Below are 19,611 nucleotides of genomic sequence, written 5' to 3'. Positions count from 1 at the left end.
GTGTGTGTGTGTGTGTGTGTGTGTGTGTGTGTGTAAAAATGTTTTTACAGAGATTTCTCAGTCTCTTGAAGGCTCAGATCTAGTGTAGTCGCTTCCTGACCTGGCAGGGGGAATACCATGTACTTGTGTCCAAGAAGGCAGCTTTCCTGAACCACCTCACAGGACAACTGCCTTTCTGGTGTGGGTCAGTGCCCACCAAGGTGCAGCAGCTTTAAGCCCAGTTTATGAAAATAGGAGCCTCCTCCCTTGCTTGCTCCAAGGACCTTATGGCCAAGGGCAAGCAGAACTTCGGGGGGGCATCCAAACCTCAAGCCTCTGGGCTTGGGCTTGCAGGTAGGATGCCTGCCAAAGGTGTTAGAAGCATCTGAAGTCCCAGGTGCGGGTGGAGGATGTTTGCCAGTAGTAGGGCCACTTAATGGTTCTGAACCCTTGGATCTGGCATTAGTTTTGGCTAATTAGGCCTTGGACAAATTCTATATATAAAAAAATGTTTTTACGGGGGAACACCATGTATCTGGGTCCATGAGGGCAGTTTTCCTTAAGCGTTCCCAGGGATAACTGTTCTTCTGGCGGGGTTTACTACCCGCCGAGGTGTTGGGGCTTCAAGCCCACTTTATGGAAATGGGAGGTTCCTCCCTAGCTTGCTTCTGCTGAGGGCAGGCAAAACTAGGGGGCATCTGAACCCCAGGTGTCTGGGCTTGGGCCTGCACATAGGATGCCTGCCAAAAGACTGGAAATATCTGAAGCCCCTGGTGGGGCTGGAGGATGTTTGCCGGTTGTAGGGCCACTTATGGTTCTGGACTGACTCATGGATTTGGACTTGACTTAGCTGATTTCGCTTGTTAGTAAAACCTTTTTTTATATATATATTGTTGCTGGTCAGGGTGGGAGCAGGGATCTTTTGTTTCTTCACACACACGCACATGCTCCTGGCATTGCTTACAGCTCCACATGCTCTTTACACAGGCTGTGGAAAGGGTGGGTTCAAAACAAGTGTCAGGGAGTGTCTAAGAAATGGCCTCTTTGGACACACATCTCTGTACCCAGTATACTTGGCTGGGGGCGGGGGTGAACAGTCCTCCTCCTTCAGTGCATTTCAGGCAGAGGAAGGGGGGGAGGGGGACCCTACAAGCCTGGGCCCATTTGCTCAGCAGGCTCAAAATTCCCACCGAACCCAGTGCTGGCAGCTACTGGCAATGAAGCCAGTCAAGCTCTGGTTTTCCCCCCTTTCCCCAGTGCAGCAAGGATTCCCAAAACCTTTTTCTCCTCCCAGCTGGTGATTAGCTGCTAGGGTGTTTCTTATGCAGGGCTTCCAGTCATGGTGACTTTCACTTCCTCTGCCCCATGGCTCAGCCTCTGAGCCTGGTCTCGCAGCCTGCTTCCCTCTTGTTCTGTGCTCTCCACTGCTCTGTACCTGGTCTGCTCTGCCTCTACTTCCTCTTTCCTCCTGCCCTTCTTTGCAATTTCTTTCTTACAGTCTTGCCCCACACACGGTTCACTTCTCTGTTCCCTTCTCACCGCTTCGTTGTTTTCAGCCCCTTGAACACCACTGTTTCCTATTCAAACTGCCCATGCTGTGCCCTCACAAGTCCCCAACTGCCACACTTTTTCTGGGACTCTCCACAACTCTACCCCAGGCTCTTGCCAGTCTGAGCTTTCCAGTCTAAACCATTTCCCAGCCAGTTTGGAAATAATCAGTTGTCCCAAAACTTCCCCAAACTCTCTCCTCCGACCCTTGCCCAACTGTAATCCATCCCCCTAGAATTTTCTAGAAAATTCTCCAGTCCCCAACTCATGTCTGACCAAATGTTCTAGAAACTTCCAGGATCTTCTTCCTGGGTCTTGTCACTCATTAATTGCCTCCATTTTATCAAAGCTTTGGACGCTGAGCAAATCCGTTTTCTTTCTTGCCGCTCTTCAAACATAAACACACGAGTTGTACTTTTTCATGCCTGATTATTTCTTCTTATTATCATAACACCATAAGTTAGTGACAGATTGTGATAAAAACAGTCATATGTTTCACTATTGGGAAATCATTCCACTCCCAGCCCACTGTCATTACTTTATTACGAGGGCCATGGAGGCAGTTTATAGCACATTGTTTCCAGTGAATCATTAATGCCCCGGCAGATTCGATCAGTGAAATGTTCCACTCATCAGAGTGCCCGTCTTTCTGTTCACATGTGTGTGAGGCAATTAGCAAGTTGATCCTCTCAACCCTTCATCACAGCTCACTTAAAAGTACATCAACCAGGGCAGCCACATCTCTCCTCTTCTGGGAGAATAATAGTAATAATTATTTAGAAACACTTTCCTATAATCTTTTCTCACAAAAGCAATCTATGAAAAATAGGCCCAAACCAGGGGCCTTTATTCAGTTTATGGTCTTTCCTTGGGCAGAACACCCTCTTGCTGGTGGGGGCTTCAGGAGTTTGCCAAAAATTAGCGTGTATCCAGCGACCGCATTGTTCCTCTGAAAGGCAGAATGCAGTAGTGGTGTAATGTGGTGCACTGCAGTAGTTTAAGACGGGCAGAGAAGCCTGTATCCAGCTGAAAATGCAACAAGGATTTAGGCAAGAGGAATGTAATTCAGAGGCAGACTTTGATTAGGACATTGGGCATAACCAACAGCCAAGAGATTGTTAGTGTCCATGAGCCAAGAGATCAGGACTCAGAACCTCATTTTAATATCTCCTCTAAACCACACCTTTTTTTTGTTATCCACAGAGTACCCCTTAGTGCTGTGGTCAGGCATGTACCTGGCCAGCCATGACTCAAGGAAGAAATGCCATCTCCTTATCACCAACCCCAGTTCCTCCAGCAGTCTGGATTATGATGTGGAGGTCTGCCATCACAGGACTGACAGTTCAAATACTCTTCCATTCAAGCACTGACTGATTACCAGGGATCCGTGTTTTCTGTATGTTATGGAAAAACGTGGTAAAACCTGAATTTTTTCCTTCAAAGGAGAAAAGCGTGGGAACCAGTGGATTCCCCTGCAGGCTGGCAGAGTTCCAGCGTGCAAGGGACTGGAGGAAGTGGGAGGAGACCGATCAAGCAGGGGGCATTATGTGCGTGCTCACACATGCACATAGCCACCAGGCAGCCTGGAGAGCAGCTCCTGGCAGGTAAATCAGGGATGGGGGGCAGGGAATTGGGAACTGAGGCCCATATAGTGGGAGAGGGAAGGAGGGAGTTGGGCAGGGCTGGGGCTGAGGCTACTCCGCAGCTGGGGTGGTGAATGGAGCTTGGGGCCAGGGGCTGGAATATGCAGCCGCAGGACTGCAGCAGGAGCAGGACAGAGCACAAGTAGTTTGTTCAGGGTTGGGTGGGGGAGGGGGGCTGGCTTTCTGCTGCTGCACGCACTCCTGGGAGGGCATAATGGTCATGTGTCCCCCAGTTTTGTGCATAGGGCTGGGGTAGGCTGCCCACTGTGGGCTTGGGCTTGGGCTCAGGCTCCGTCCCTTGCTTCCCTCCCCCCGGGGCCTCCATGGCCCAGCAGGTGGGACCCAATATGGCAGGGCAGAGTGGGGCAGGGAAGCTTCTTGCTGCTGCAAGCCCCACGCTGCCATAGCAAGGTTTCCCATGCCCGCCTAGCAGCAGCAGGGGTGACAGCATGGAGTTGCACCCCTAGCTGCTTTCAGGAGGGCAGGAGGCACCTCACCATGGCAGCGTGGAGCTCCTGGCAGTGGTATTTAACTTCCCCGCCTGACCCCACTCTGCCCTGCCATGCTGGGCCCTGCCCGCTGGGCCGTGGAGGCCCTGGGATGAAGGCAGCAGGGTGGGGAGCCTCAAGCCCACAGCGGGCAGCCTGCACCGGCCCCCCACAACAGGCTCCGCTCCAGTCGTGCCACCCATGGGGGAAGGGGAGCTGGACTCTGTGCTCCACTCCGCTGCAGCAACCGCCTCCCATGGGCAGCAGCAGGGGCTCTGGTGTTGCTGCAGGGGGCAGAGGCTGTGGGCCCTGGTTCCTGGCCCTGTAGATCTGGCAGCTGGGGGCCTACTTTGGCAGGGCTGGGGGGGCAGGGGGATGTCAGTGGGGAGTGAGGGGCACCAGCAGGGCCAGGGGGCTGTGGGGGGGAGTAAGGGGCAATGGCATGGGCAGGGGCATAGCATTGGCATATCAGGGCTGCTCAGTGCCACAAAGCAGTGGTGGGGGGAGGGGATGACAGCTGCAGCTGGACCCACATCCTGGTGAACAAAAAGGTACAAGGGAGCTCTGATTTGCCATGATAAAAAACACCAAATCAACACCAAAATGTATAGGTATTAAAATTTTATTTTATTATAGTGATTGAGGCACTGCTTGGCTTTCAAATTGCTTTACAATTGTAACTATATCAATAAAACATTGTGTTCAACTGAGGCATATTATATACATACATACATACATATATAGTGGCATTCAATTTTAAACATGGAAAAACACAGATTTGGGGTTTTTTAATTAGAGGATTTGCAATTTAAAAAAAAAATAAATCGGAAAATGTGCAATTTTTAAACCGAGATAACCAGGATTCCTGCTGATTACACAAGACAACAGCCCAAGCAGCAGGGTGGCATGGCTGCAGCTCTAACTCAGCCACACAAAGATTAATCTGAAAATGTGTCAGGCTGGAAGAGCTTTTATTTATTTCATTGACTTAAACTCATTCAGCAAAACTTGTCTTTTAAAATTACTTTAACATAAAATAAAAATGCATTATAAAGAAGAAAATATTTTGTCTCGTACTAGGAAAACTTTACTTTCTATAAAAAAGCAAACAAAATATCATATCCTTTGATCTCAGAACACAAGTTAAAATGCACCTTTGATGGCAATTAGTCCTCAGAATCATGCTGTTTTTAATCAGCACCACACATAAAATATTGAACCAGATAAACTCTATGTCAGGGGTGGGTAAAATACAGCCGGCAGGATGGATTCAGCCCGCCAAATTATTCTCTCTGGCCTACGGCTGCTCGTTTGAAGGAGAACTGTATCTGGCCCACAGCTGCCCTGGCTTTCTGTGCCTGTTGCCCTTCTCCCTTCCCTGTGTCACAGCCGGCTGCAGCAGCAGCAGTAGCACCGGCTTCAGTGGCCAGGAAACCACTTCCTGGCCTGGCTCAGCATGAACCCGCTTCCAACCCCCAGTGTATACTCCAACGCAGGGGCTGCTGAGCCTCTGGCCAGGTTTATGCCCAGTAAGGCTGTCTGCGCACAGTGCAGCTCCGACCCTGTGGCTGTTTGCAGACCAGACAGCCCGGCCCCCAGGCAGAGCTAAAGCTCAGGTATCATTCTTTCCATTGGCGGGGGAGGGGATGCAAGGGGAAGAGGGCCAGGGCAGATGCCACTAATGTGGTGCCTCACTGTGTTCCTGTGCACCACTTCAGCCTGTGCCACATGAGCGCAGCTGGAATGGCTGACATGGCTCCTACCCAACCCTGAGTCCCTGGCACATGGCCGGGTCAGGCGGGAGCCATACCAGCCACTCCAGCTGTGCCTGTGTGGCTTGAAGTGGTGCACAGGAACACAGTGCAGCACCAGCCTGGCCTGGCCATGTGCTGGGGACTTGGGATGGAGGATCTGGTGCTGGGAGAAGGGTGGTAACACAGTGGCACCAGCCTGGCTCGGACCAGCCCAGCTTGGATAACCCGTGACTCCTGGCCCCCTTGTCCCTGCACCCCCTTCCCCTGCCTTGAGTCCTTGGCAGATGGCCAGGTCAGGCTGAAGCCATGCTGTGTTTCCGCATGTCACTTTGGGTCACATGGGTGCAGCTGACACAGCTCCTGCCTGATCCACCCATGTGCTAAGGACTCTGGGCAGGGGAGGCATTGTAGGGGGAGCTGCAGGGAGCTCATGTCTGTGTGTGTCTGTGTACACACGTGTGGTGACTCACCAAAACTCATTAAGTGGCCCCCAAGCCCAAATAATTGTCTACCCTTGCTCTAGCTGCTCAGGGAGGATGTAAATAATACCTTTCATGACAGCATGGTACCTACTGTCCTAGGACAGTGGTGCCCAAAGTATGGCCCATGGGCCAGATCCAAACCTGTGGAGCTGAGTCATCCAGCACATAGGGCTCCCATGTGTGTGGAAGATTAGTGGCAGTGGAGCTGTGGCAATGGTAATTGCTGCAGCTCTATGAGTCCAAGAGCAGTTAAAACTGCCACTGCTCTCCTGCCACTACATTTTTTGACCCACGGGGAATTCCATGGGACGGATGACATGGCCCTGCATGCTGGATAGGGTTGGTGTGTGAGTCCAGCTCACACGCTGACCCAGAGTGTGGGGTTAGATCGAGTGTGAGGCCCTGGACCCAGCATGTGGGGTAAGTCTGTGGGCCATATCTAGTACTCCCTAGCCCTGCATGCTAGATCCAGTTCAAGGGCTGACTACACTCCATTCGTTCAGCCTGTGCACTGCAAAGGTTGAATATCCTAGTCCTAGAAGATTTGACTTAAACAAGGGCATGTAGCAGTTGTCTCAGTTGCTCTCTGGTGAGTACATCCCTGAAATGGGAGAGCTTTGAGTCCGGCTTTACTAGCAAAAGTGAAGAGTGAAATAATGAACATAACTAGAATTAGAGCCCTACCTATAAAATTAGTGTCAGCGGAAGGACACGTCTCTGTGGTGTCAAACTATCATTTCCTTGCTTTACTCTTACTCTTATTTATTCTTTTAAAAATAAATGACCTTTAAAAACTAAGGAAAGGGAAGCACAATACAGAGTTAAAGTAATTTTTAAGAGTTCAGTTTAACTCAATTGAATTAAACTAGGGTTTGACTTCCTGATTTAACAAAAGCCAGGAAATTCTAAGTTAACCCCTTGCTCCAAAACAAACCCCTGTTTACACTCACGTGACAATATCATTGTAAAAATAATAGAAGCAGCAACAATAACAAAGAACTGCATAACTGTGTAGAAGTTGGGAAGTGGCTCATTAAGCTGAACGTATGGGATAGCTTGCATTATTCCAAACCCTTATATTACACTTTAATGCCCAGGTTTCAAGCTGTGGTTTCCATGTTTTTTACTATATCATTTACAAGTCCATAGTGACATGAGAACCACATGAGGGTGATAGTGTGCTCATGGGGTAAAAGACTCATTGCACAGTAACCTCACAGTGACTTTGTCCCTACCCACTTACATGTTTGCTACCTCTCTGCGCATACAGACAGTGGGAGGAAAAGATTCACCAGGTTTTTGGTTTGGTTTTTTTTGCAATAAGATGACCTCACAATCTAACCTGATGCTTATTTGTAAATATAATAATTAACAGACCATGGAAAGCTTCTGCTAGGACTGACATTGATGCGAATTAATTTAAGATCCCTGTGATGAACCCAAATAACTCTTGGGCTGGAAACCCCAGATCCACACAGATTTTAACTGTGCACTTGTTATTCACATTCTTAGTTTTGATTCTGTCAGGACCCAAGTTAGTGAACCAAGCCTTTGAAAAAAACATCACTCGGTGCCAGTTTGGATGTGATGTAATAAATCTGAATTACAGAAAGTTTAGACTTGTCCTGATTCTGTGCCTTAGTGTGTCTTTTGCCTTAATAAAGATACGCAAGGTCAAGGCTATGTTGAGACACCCAACAAAAATGCATGTGGGAAAATCTGGAAACGGTGGTGGATTACTTTCTTCAGCATGTTTAACATTTTCTCAAAACTCAGTTTCATAACCCAACATTTCCTTTTGTAAATATTTGTACGGATTTTTTACAAAACAAACTGACTGTTAAAAAAGGTATTATTCTGGGGTGGAAGAATTTAATGTGTAAATATATTCAATATACAATTACTGTCTAAAGTACTACACATAGCTAGACCCCCTAGATCATCATTTTCAATTCATCTTAACTAAGGACCAAAAGCCATTTCCATCTTAGGATTGTTTAGTGGCTCACATGAAATGATGAGTAACTAATGCCTGATCCAGTGCCTGGTGAAATCACTGAAAAGATTCCTCGTGAGCTTTGGATCAGATCTAGAATATTAGACCTAGAATATCAAACCTAGAATATTAGAACATTATAAAGAATGTCTTTACAAACTGAAATCCAAATGTTGGGAGTGTATCTTTTTGCCAAGTTTTGACTAATATTCTAAACTCCACCATGTTACAGAAGTTAAGGTAGAGGATGCACGTAGGCGCTACCACCAGCAGGACCTGTCCATGGCTTGGGGGTTTGAGTCCATGACAGCCAAAATAAGAATCCAATATACTATTTTCTTTGAATGCTCATGTCTGACTGTACACAGTATGGACAGCTTTTGTCTGACTCCATAGTCATGGTGTAGAGGCTCAGATATTAGATGGTATGTATGCCTGGTACTCACTCTCTCCAAATCTAGTATAAGACTTCTGTTTCTCTTATTTAACAGAAGGCCTACACTCGCTGCTCCACTAAATCCCACTATTAAAGTATCAGTTCTGGACATATATTATCTGTTTACACCAGAACCAATCACTGTCACCAGATTCCATGTAACAGGAATTGGGGGCAGTCAAGAGGAAAAAGATCCTACACTGTAACTTGGGCCATGAAGTATGGGGGGTACAAAGGTAGTGGGTTTGCAGAAGCACCCAGAACTAGGAGATCTGTCTTCTATTTCCGTCTCTGACTCAGACTGTGCCAAACCTTGGGGAAAAATGGTGAGATTTTTAAAAGTGGTCACTGATTTCAGAAGTCCAGTTTGAGATACCTTAGCTTTGTATGACAGGGCAGCTAACACACCCTACCATGAGAACACGGGAGAGAGTAAAGAAAGGAGAGCCTTACCAGGGCAAACCTGGATGAAGAAGAAAGACACAGCAAACCCAGGCGGGAGAAACGCCGGGACAATCGGAGGAATCAGCTGGGGAAGCGGGGGTAGTGGCATATCAAAAGCTGCTGCAACGAACCCAGCTGATCTGGGATGAACCTGGATGGGGGAGAGAGGTGCGGCTAGCCCAGACAAAAGAACAGCTGTGCTGGACACAATAAGGAGGATCAGCTGGGAGAGATGGGGAGACAGCGAATCACGAGCCACCACAGCGAACCCAGCTGCCCAGTGCGGGATATTTAAGGGATGCCAACAAAGCAGTTGGCACTGATCCCGAAGAAGAAGACTGAGAAAGAGGTGCGGAGAGGCAAAGTGACAACGCCCCAGCTGGTGAGTCCAATTCCAGAGGGTGTGGTGAGCCATTCTGGGGATCTAGAAGAGGAGAAAAATGAAAAAAGGATTAGAGGCAGGTGGGACAATACACCTGGAACCAGCCCTAAGAGTCAAGGGTGGGATTTGAACTGGGAAGTGGCCAGCTTGGGACCTGTACGGAGCAGAATGGGGCAAGTGGCTGGGGCAAAGAGAGCCTGTGGAACCAGGGCAAGGTAACCAGGAAGCCAGAACTCCTGGAGACGAAGGCTAAGAATAGCACGTATAGTATAGAACACCTGGTGTGGGTAGGGCAGGGGATGGGGATGGTGGAGCCCTGTGAAGGGGAGCCAGTATCCCCAGTCACTAACAGCCATCTTGCCTCCTATGATCATTTCTTTTTTTTCCTCCTTTTCATCAAAGTCATGGCAGACGAGCTCCGAAGAGAACACTTGATCCTAGCAGGAGGAGACGACTCAACTTCAGGAAGACTAGGTACAACCTTCACTCTCTGATATTCAGAAATTCTCACCACGAGTCACTCTTGTAGTCTGCATACCTTAATGGCAACAGCATTTTATAGGAGGTACTCAGCATCTGAGAGGATCAGACTGCTAGTGCTAAGGGCTTTATCCAGATTAACATTAAACTGAACCAACTCTAATGATTTGCAGTGAAATAAAAAAAATAATTGGATGTAGGAATTATCCATTTCGCAAAGTCAACATATTTATAAAGTTCTGGCTTTTCATGATGAAAGTTGCTAAGTATATATAAATATGCTTTGATTAGGTTATTCTCAATAGGTTAGGTTCTCTCTAATAGGTTCTCTCTCTCTCTCACAGTATACAATAATTCATTTCCATTCCACATTTACCAGTAATGTACACTAAAGGAGCAATGAGGTCAGACCAGGCTTTTGTGGGAGGAAGGTGAATTTGAATAGAAAATGGATGACATGCCATGAACCAGGCAGCTATGAGAGGTGTGCCTCATTCCTTCAGAAATATGAGACATGGAGCTGTTGTTAGCCACCCATTTCAGTGTCTGGTGAGGGCTGCATTTGTGTATGCATTCCTAACTTCAGAAAACATTAGCTGGATCACAGAAATTGTGATGACAGACCTTGTGGCAGTGCAAAATATAGGCTGTTCTTCTGGCTTTCTTCCTTCTGTGATTTTTCAGCAAGTCTACACAAGCACCAAAGGAAAAAGGAGTTTCATTTGATATAACTTATACCTTCTGGGCCCCTTGATTTAAATACATAAATGTTGACTCTCTTTGAGCTGCATTTTTTTGTCACTGGTCTGTTAGTGTAAAGGAACCATAAAGCCAGCCTGTACAGCTGCTCTTCTGCAGTGTAGAAAGCAGGCCAGGGGAAAAAAAGGGTATGTTCAGAGTCTCTGTGTCTCCTGGATGCTTCTGGGTACCAGGGCATCTCCTGGAATAATTCAGAGCTGTCAGGAAAGATCTTTAGAATAGGAAACTTTGAAGGTAATATAAAACCACTTTTCTTCCACCTGAGGTCCTTTAGAAAGTGTATCTTCACTGACCCCAGGAACCAAGCTCCTTATATTTATTTAGACTTATGTATACTTCCAAACATCTGTTTTACACTCTCTGCTTTATACATCATCTCTAAATTTGTCCCTCAAAGTCTGATGGAGTTGAAGGAGAGAGTAGACCCAGAGAAGACAGAAGAGAGGTGTGGAGCAGCAAATGCAACTAACAGGAGGGTTAGAAGATATAGGCTAAATAAGCCACATCCTATCTAAATCACATCTTCTGCCTTTTTGGCATATAGTTACAGCCACTTAGGCACCTTTTCAGATGGCAAGTGGGTGTAAGACAAACGGCGTGTAAGGGAGTCCAATAAAAAAGGGTATCTAATTTTTAGCACAACCCCCACCCCCTGCAATCTTTGAGTCTTTGTCGATATTTATTCAGTTCTTTTCTGTAGGGTGTTCCTACACATTATCAGCTTTTCAGTATTAGTTATTTACCTCTATGAATAGCTAACTTTTGGGTTTCATCTTTTGACTGTTAAAAAATACCCTCATATCAGTAAACACAGAACTGCTTATTCATTTTTGCTAAGACATTCGTTACAATGTTTGCAATATGACACGATTCCCTCATGTGACTGTGAGGTGATGCTTGTGTGTAATTGAGAGACTAGTGAAAACACAGTATTAGTCACAGAAGGGAACAGCACTTGGCTGTTTTGAATATGAAAACCTTTGGGCTATGGAAAAAAGTGAACCTCATCCTACTGTGTTGTCTCCAAAAGTATATTCAAATATAAGGGGACTGACTCACATCGTGGTATATTGCCTCTAATGGAATTATGTGGCATTATCCTGTGCATCACTTTGATCACACATTTTCTTTTCATGGGAGGTCCTTTTAGTGTTGCCTGTGCCTTGCCAAAGTTACCTCATTGTTACCCACCTGTCAGTATTTAACTGATCTAATCTACCAGAGAAGTTGCCTCTAATGAAATCCTTTTGCCTCAGGTGAGTTTACAAAATATTCATCTTGCTAGTTTTTGCCTGTGCTTTGGAAAAACAGTTTCCTGATTGGAATGAATAAGCAATGAAGTCATAAGGAAGATCTGGCTGAAATGAATTTGACCAAACATGGCACTTTCTTCAGGATGGTTGGCCAGACTCATAGTCCAAATGCTCTGCGGATCTTGGAGCCGGCTGCAAAGTGTGACTTCACCTTGTACCCTGCACAACACGCCAAGGTCTATTTAGACAGAGGCCCAGCTGAAGGGAGCTTTTATATGGACATGCTTCATACAGAGTCATTATTATAGTTCTGAACAAAAGAAGGAGGAACACCATAAAGCCAGAGTGTTTAAGTAGGGTCTGATCCAAAGCTCACGGGGAGTCTTCTCAGTGATTTCACCAGGCACTGGATCAGGCATTAGTCATCATTTAATGTGAGCCACTAAACAGTCCTAAGATGGAAACAGCTTTTGGTCCTTATTTAAGGGAAATTCAAAATGATGATCTAGGGGGTCCCTAGGGAAGGTCATCAGGTTCACGCTGAAGCTGTTCTAATCATCTGAAACATGCAGGTTAGTTCCTCTTTGGCTACAAATGGAAGACGCAGATGGGAGGAACATTCTTAATTATGGAATTCATCACTGGCACCCAGGGAGTCAAGTTTAAAAGCTCATTATCCCATAATTTTTCTTAGATGGAGGGAGAGAATAGAGTGGATGGGTGGGAGAGTTCTATATTTCTTGGGGGGAGGGGAGATTACATATAGATTCTATAAAACTTGGGCATTTGTGCCTCGGATGAGGGATGGCAAGATTTTTTTATTTTTTTTATAATATATAAATAAAACTCCCTTTACTGCTAGTTTCTCTCTCAGAACTACCTGTGGAAAATTAATCTGCAGAAGAACCATATAATAAAGGCAAAAGTAAGCAAAATACAGCATACAGTATAAAGGTCTTGGAATCCATACAGATCATTCTTTTCAGATGGTTTTACTGGGGCTGTACTTAAACAAAACCCTACTGAATTGTGAAACATGCAAATGAGGATCAGAATCTAAAGTTTTTGGCTTGGAGTGATGATTAGTTTAATGATCTGAAGCATTTCTCCCACAGTTGGTTTTGTTCTGTTTGTTTAGATTCCCTTACCATACCCCAAAGTGTGATGTATCAGTGACCACTGATCAATTTCCTTCCTTCAGTTCTCATTTTTTTCATCAAAAAGAGGAACAAGAATTGAAATCTGATAAAAGACTTGGGCAGATCTGAAACAGTAAATAAAAGAGGTGCATGAATCATTCTCTTACAGAAATGACGAGAAAGGACGGAAAAAGGTAGTGGCTTGGGAGAAGAAATCTCTGTTATACATGGCTGATTCAGCTCTCTGGACTGAAAATGAATCACCAGAATATTTCAAACACATTACCAGCATTAAGACACACAAAACCCCCAAGCTCAGAAAACCTAAGTTTTGAAACTATTGCAACTTGAAAGTAACAAAAGGATGAACGTAACAACAAGATCAGCATTATAATGTCCCTAAAGTACTGTGTGCCAACTAGAGCCTCGCAAAAATGGAAAGTATGCTGCCATAATAAAAATAATAACAACAATAATAATGTAGCTAGTATCTTCAATAGTGCCTTCCAACCTGGAATTCTTTGGAAAATTTTAGCCAGGTTCTTCTTTGCCCCCTGGCACCTTTATGCTGCTACAGTGGTAAAGAGTCTGTAAAGCAGAGGATCTATTGGAGAATACTGCTTGTATAGGAACTTCCCCACACGGTGAAGAGCTAGCTATGAAAGTTCCTCACGACTTTCTATTCTTATCTACCAGATTACAATATACCTGAGTATAAGTTAGACTATCCGTCAGGGTACTCTAACTTTCAGTAGGTTTCAGACAGGCCCTAGTACTGTCCTAGTACATGGGGAGGGGCAAAAGTATTTTACAGTCTCCCTTTCCCCTCCCTCCCTTCATTCCTGTGGTCAGTATAGCTCAGCTGGAATGGAAGACCAGCCTGAATATGTAGGAATTTCTTCAATCATGTCTAAGGTACAGCCACCTTCACAGTTTTAACACAGCAGTTGTTTCAAAACATGGCCATCAGGTTTCTTTATATAATATACTACAATAATTTTATTATTAGGAATACAGTAGGATTATAGACTACTACAGTACATTTGCATAAAGACTATCAAATAGTTGTAACTGTTAAAAGAAAAGCTATCCCTATTATTGTCTGGGATTTTCAGTAGAACCAAAAGGAAATAGGAGCTCAACTCCTGATAAACTTCAATGGGGTTTGTGTGTCTAATTCTTTTTGGCTTCTTTGCAAATCCCAGCCTTACTAATTAAATGTTAAAGCATATGGAATGCAAAGCTTTCATGCCAAGTTAATTCAAAAGCTGCTGGATTCAGATTAGCAAAAAAGCTGACAACGTATTTTTAATAAAAGAATGTAAGTTACAGATATAAACATGTGGACAGGAAAGGCAGAAAGTGCGGGTGCAGACCAAGAGACAAACATTCATTCCCAATGAACCCTTTAGAACATCTGGAATGCTGCAACCGAGATGTCATTTACCAAGAATGTCAGCCAATCCCAATTCAGATGGTTCCTATTAGTGTAAGATCAGGAGACCAAGCAAGGCTAAAAATATTTGTTTGCTTTTTTGAGCTGGATCTTGCTTTCTATGCTTTTTTCCCTTTTTTTTAATCACCCTTACGCAATTTCTGTAATTTAGAAACGTTTTCTTGGAATATTGTTTGGCTGTTGGTTGTACTCCAGTACTCATGCCTTTGCTATGACTCAGGGCCATTCCCCCTTAAGTCATCCTGATACATTTTTAATTAGCAAGAGGTTAGGACAATATTTGTATGGAACACTAAGTCAAAAACAGTGACTTTTGATCAGAAATGCCAATGACTAGATAGGTAACAGGCTACATGTAGATGAAATGAGTGGCATGTGTGCATGACACTAAAGCAGTGTTTGTATGCCTTGGCCGTGTACTGCGCATTAATTCCAGCTGTTGCAGGAAATTTGGTGGTATAATGTGCCTTAAATGACTTGGGGCGCAGCAACCTAAAACTCCTTCAAGGAGTTTTAGCTTGCTGCCCCTACAGCCATAGTGCGAAGTACTGTGCTCTGTGCACCTCCGCAGCTCTGCAGGAATCCCTGCAGGCAGCCTGGCAGCAGCCCCGGCCAAGGAAAGTGGCGAGCCTGATCCCCCGCCACCGCTCTGGAGCCTCCCTGCGCTGTGCGGTGGCCTCGTGCTTCCCTCTGTGGCTGCGGTGTCCCCCAGGGCTGCCTGAGCCGGGTGCTGCCTGCGGGCAGGGCTGGTGCTCCTAAGGAGGGAAGCACCAGCCCCCCTACAACGCAGGGATTGTTCTGCACACTAGCAGCTCACCCACCCCTCCCCTTCCCGCTGGACAGGCAGGTAAGTCAGTGGGGTGTGTGCATGACATGGGGGTTTAATTAGCCCTAACCTGAAGCGGTGTTTTTAAAAACCCACTGCTTCAATTTAGGGACCCTGTTTTGTCTACACAGACAGACTGACAGACTATTTTGGATCATTTCCTCAGGCAACATATATATACCTGTAAAGACTGCCAATAAATCTATCAATAAGAAAACCCTACCAAAAATTAAAGCCAAAGGAGCCACACACCTTACACTAAGTACCTGGCCTACAGGAAGAGAACTTAAGAGGAAGAGAGAAAGCAAGCTTACAGCTGTAAGTGTAGGTCCTAATATGTGCATCTCCAAGGGGACTCAGTAAACATGGGGCAGCAGTCCGTCTCCTACTGGTTGTAGTTACAAGGCAAGCCTCCTCTCCTGCTTGGAAGAGCCTGAAGTGAGTACATCCAGGGCTATGATACCTGGTATGTGCAGATTCGCAATGCAACTGATTTCCCTTAGGGAAGTTGTTAAAATCTTTCCTGACTGCCATATTACCTCTGCAGAATGAGCACTGCTGCTGCTCAATACTAGGGTGAAAAACTTCAAGAAATAATTAATCTTTACCAGGGCAGAAGAACCTGTTTTTTCTCAGAAGTCAGAGCACACTTGTTAGTTTCATGTCTATCGGAGTCAATGCGACTCCACAACATTTACAGACACACACAAATAAATCAAGAAAATGACTTCTTTCAGCGTGAGGAAAACACTTAGGAACTTTTGAGTGTACTACTGAAAGAATTTAACAAACAGCACCTATGAATCCTTTTGATACCTCTGTGCAGTAAGTACATTTTATTAGAACAGATAGGAAAAAAGGCATAAATGGCTGATGTTTGAAATTCTGGTCTCAGGCACAAGTTGTAAGGGAAAAGTTTTGGTCCTGGCAGAAATTCCAAATTCATATTTTTTTCAACTATTTTCTACTGGTTCCAAATGGTAAGCCAGTTTCAGAACAGTGCAGTGGATCAACTGATTCCTGGAGTACTGGTCCTCTAGTAAAAACAACTAAGAAAAGAGGAAAAAAACAGCAACCAGGTGAAGAATTCCAGTGCAATTTACTACACACTTCACTCAAAGTAAGGGAGCTCCAAAAATGTTGAGTGCAAAACAAAACCCAGCTTGGAGGTAGCTGAACAGCCTGACTTTCAGCAGTACAGTACTGTAGTTCCACCTGGGCCTGCTACATCACCCCATGCCCAGGACAGTGGACCCATAGAGTACATGGACCTACTGGCCTCATCACCATCACATCCCTGCCCCCTTGAGTGTGACTGGATGATATTAGGGTGTTGCCAATAAGAGGGGGAGTTTTCCACACCTGTGCACCAGTAAGAATCTAATCAATACTGGTATTAATGAATCATTAGTAGTAGCGTTATTCTGACATCACCAAAACCTGTACAAGCATATATGGCAGCACTGCTCCACAGAACTTGACATCTAAGACAAGATGCAACCAATAACTATAACAGCACTGTCCAACTGGCAGCCCAAGGGCTGCATGCAACCCATGAGGGAATAATTTGCAGTACAGCCTCTGATACTGGGGGAACTGGGGGCACAGAGTACTGGTGCAGTGTGGCCCCTGCTGGTGCAGCTCATGGGGCATGTGGCCCTCTGGCCACTTAAAAGGTAGACAGCCCTGAAGTGTAACACACAAAGAGGTATAGGAACACAAACGCTTAATCTACTAACAGTTTTCTAGTTTTAAGGGTTTTTTTTCTTAGTATACATATAAATTAACACAGTTATGTCTGTCACCCACCCCCCAAAGTCCTTGCTGGCCATCCTTCTAGCCATTAACAATAATTAATTTCCTACAGGCATCATGAAAGATCTGAGTGAGGAATATGAAGAAAGACATAACAGCGATTTTATAGATTGCTTTGAGGCAGGACAGTTTTGAAAGACCTTGAAAATTAGGAGAAGTTTGCATTTTTTTTACAGCAAAGACAGCCAGTACATAAACTCAGAGTGGCGGTGATGTAAAATGCATGGCTTGGAAGCTGATCTTAGCAACAGAATTCTACATGGACTCTAAGAAGGACAAGGTGAATTTCAGGAGTAGAGATTACAGTAGTCAAGATGGGAAATCATAAGGTCTGGATGAGAATGCTGGTTATCTGGATAAAAGGAAAAAATAGACTTTGGAAGTATTACGAAGGAAGAAGTGTCAAGGTTTGAAAAGAGCCTGGACGAGCAAATCTAGCAGAGCACAGTCCAAAATAACCACCAGGTAATACGCCTGATTGTTTGGGAGGATGTGATGCTGTCAATAGTGACAGAAAAAGAAAAGTTTCAGAGGGAAAATATTAAATTTAGTGCTGGACTCATTAGCTTCAACTTGGACACATGCAAGAGCAAGAGAGAAGCTAAAATGAGGGATTAGATGGAGGGGTACAAGTCAAGACAGTTGGCCACAACACACAACACTAACTGCCCCTTCAACACTAATTGGCCCCATTGTCTCACGTAGACACCAAACTTAAATAGACTGCAAAGAGGAGGGTGTATTTCCCTTCCCTTTGAGAGGCTGTTCTTCCATATGAAGCTTAAGGCATAGTAGTAAGGGGTGAGTAGGAGAAGCTTGCCTTCCTGCTGCCCAGGTTGTAGCTGCTCTGTGGACAGAGAATCTCAGGGGTTAGGGCTGATAATGAGGCACCTTCTAGCAGCACTGAATTTATTCCAGGAAAAGAAAAGAAGTAGCTGCAAAAAACTCAAAGCTACAGTTACTAAGAAAATGGCACAGCCTGTATAAACAGAATTAAAAACACCCAACACCTCCAGTAGCAGATTCTAAATCCTCTGATACACAGAGTTATTTTTTTCTTCAAATAACATCATCCTCTCTCCCCCACCCCAATCAAGAGACACGTGGTTTCCAGCAGTGCTGTCAGATTGATGAGTGGGCGACCTTTCATGGTGTGTGTAATTCAAGTATCCTAATACACAAATGATTGCAGCAGTCAGAGAACATGCAAATTGTGTCCCACAGCCAGCTGTTAGTCATCCTCCTCGGGGAACTCATTCCTTCATAGCTAGTGTCCCAGAACACACTGTATTTTTGCTTATCTGCATTTTTAGGGTCTTTCAACAGCAGCTTAAAGGTTAAAGCCCTTCTCTCGAATATAATGCTAATCTAAAACAGCTGGAGTAAAACCATTTCTGCTCTTCCCCAAAATACTAAACAAATTCCCTGTCATTCACCCACACAACAGTTGGACTCAGTGTAAAAACATTACAGCAATTACATGGCAGCTTTCAGCAAAGGGGCTCCAATGCATTTTATGTATTAACGGAGCCTCACATGACTGTGAAGTAAGCACTGAGTGGAGGAATTATGATCTAGGGATTCAGGTAGGGGAGCAGAAATCAGGATTCCTAGGGTTTTATTCCCGTCTCTGACCTCATGTGAGACTTTGGACAAACCTGTCAGATTCTCTGTGCCTCTGTTTCCCCATCCGTAAAAACTGGGATAATTATACTTAGCTTAAATGAGAGAAATCCTCAGACTGAGGACACTACATGGCTCTTTCCTTGGGAGTTAACATAACAGAACATATGCCAGTATATATGGTATCAAATCAGTTCTTAAAGCTTTTTATATCCAGCTTCCCACAACTCCAACAATCTATTCCACCCATAAAGAGTGCCAGAATCCCTTTCCCTTTTCTCTTGTAAATGCTCCCAAAACCAGAATAGGGGGAGCACTAAGTTGTGCCAGCCTGGGATTCACTTATTCTCTTGGTCAAAATGAATCTACCATCTTTATTTTCAATCAATGTAATACTGATGGCTACCCTTCAAACTTCCCCTTGTGGGGCACATAAAATGTTTCATGAGCCATAAGTGACCTACAGGCCAGCTGTCTAGAACCCTTGCTTTTGGTGCTCATATAGCCCTTGTTGTCGCAGCATCTGGGCCCCTGACAAACTCTACCAAATCTTATCTTCACAATACCTTTGTGACAAGTGGAGCACTATACCGATTTTACAAATTGAATCGAGGCACAGGGTAGCTTAATGGCCAGATTTTTAAAGTTATATAGGACTCAATCAGTGGAGTCACACTCTTAAATTCCTTTAAAAGTCTGGTCCAAAATGGCTTGGAGAGCCAGGAATTAAATCCGCATATCCCAAGGTCCGTTCTAGTGCCGTACTCACTACAAGACCTTTCTTCCCAACACAAGGAGAATCATGAAGGGTAAGATCCTGTTTGAAGTTTCTTTGCACAGTCAGATCTGACCATATTATGAGTGGACTTGAAAATCAAGCTCCCAGTGTTCACTTCACAGGAACATAAGGCTGGATGAGACCAGCTGGAACCCTAAGTCCAGTCCCTGTGATCACAGACAACCAGCAACCATGTAACAGACTGTTACTCCAAAGGAGACTGGAAGAATGTATCTTCTCCGGCCCCTCCAGTCCACCACAGCCCAAGGCATTCTGTAAAACCCATACCTCATAGAAAAGCTGCCACATTTCAAAAAAAGGTGACTAAGA

Source organism: Gavialis gangeticus, unplaced genomic scaffold (genome assembly GCF_001723915.1).
Source record: "Gavialis gangeticus isolate Ggan-Ray unplaced genomic scaffold, GavGan_comp1, whole genome shotgun sequence".
In the NCBI taxonomy this organism is placed as follows: Eukaryota; Metazoa; Chordata; order Crocodylia; family Gavialidae; genus Gavialis; species Gavialis gangeticus.
Note: the sequence above shows the minus strand (reverse complement) of the source record.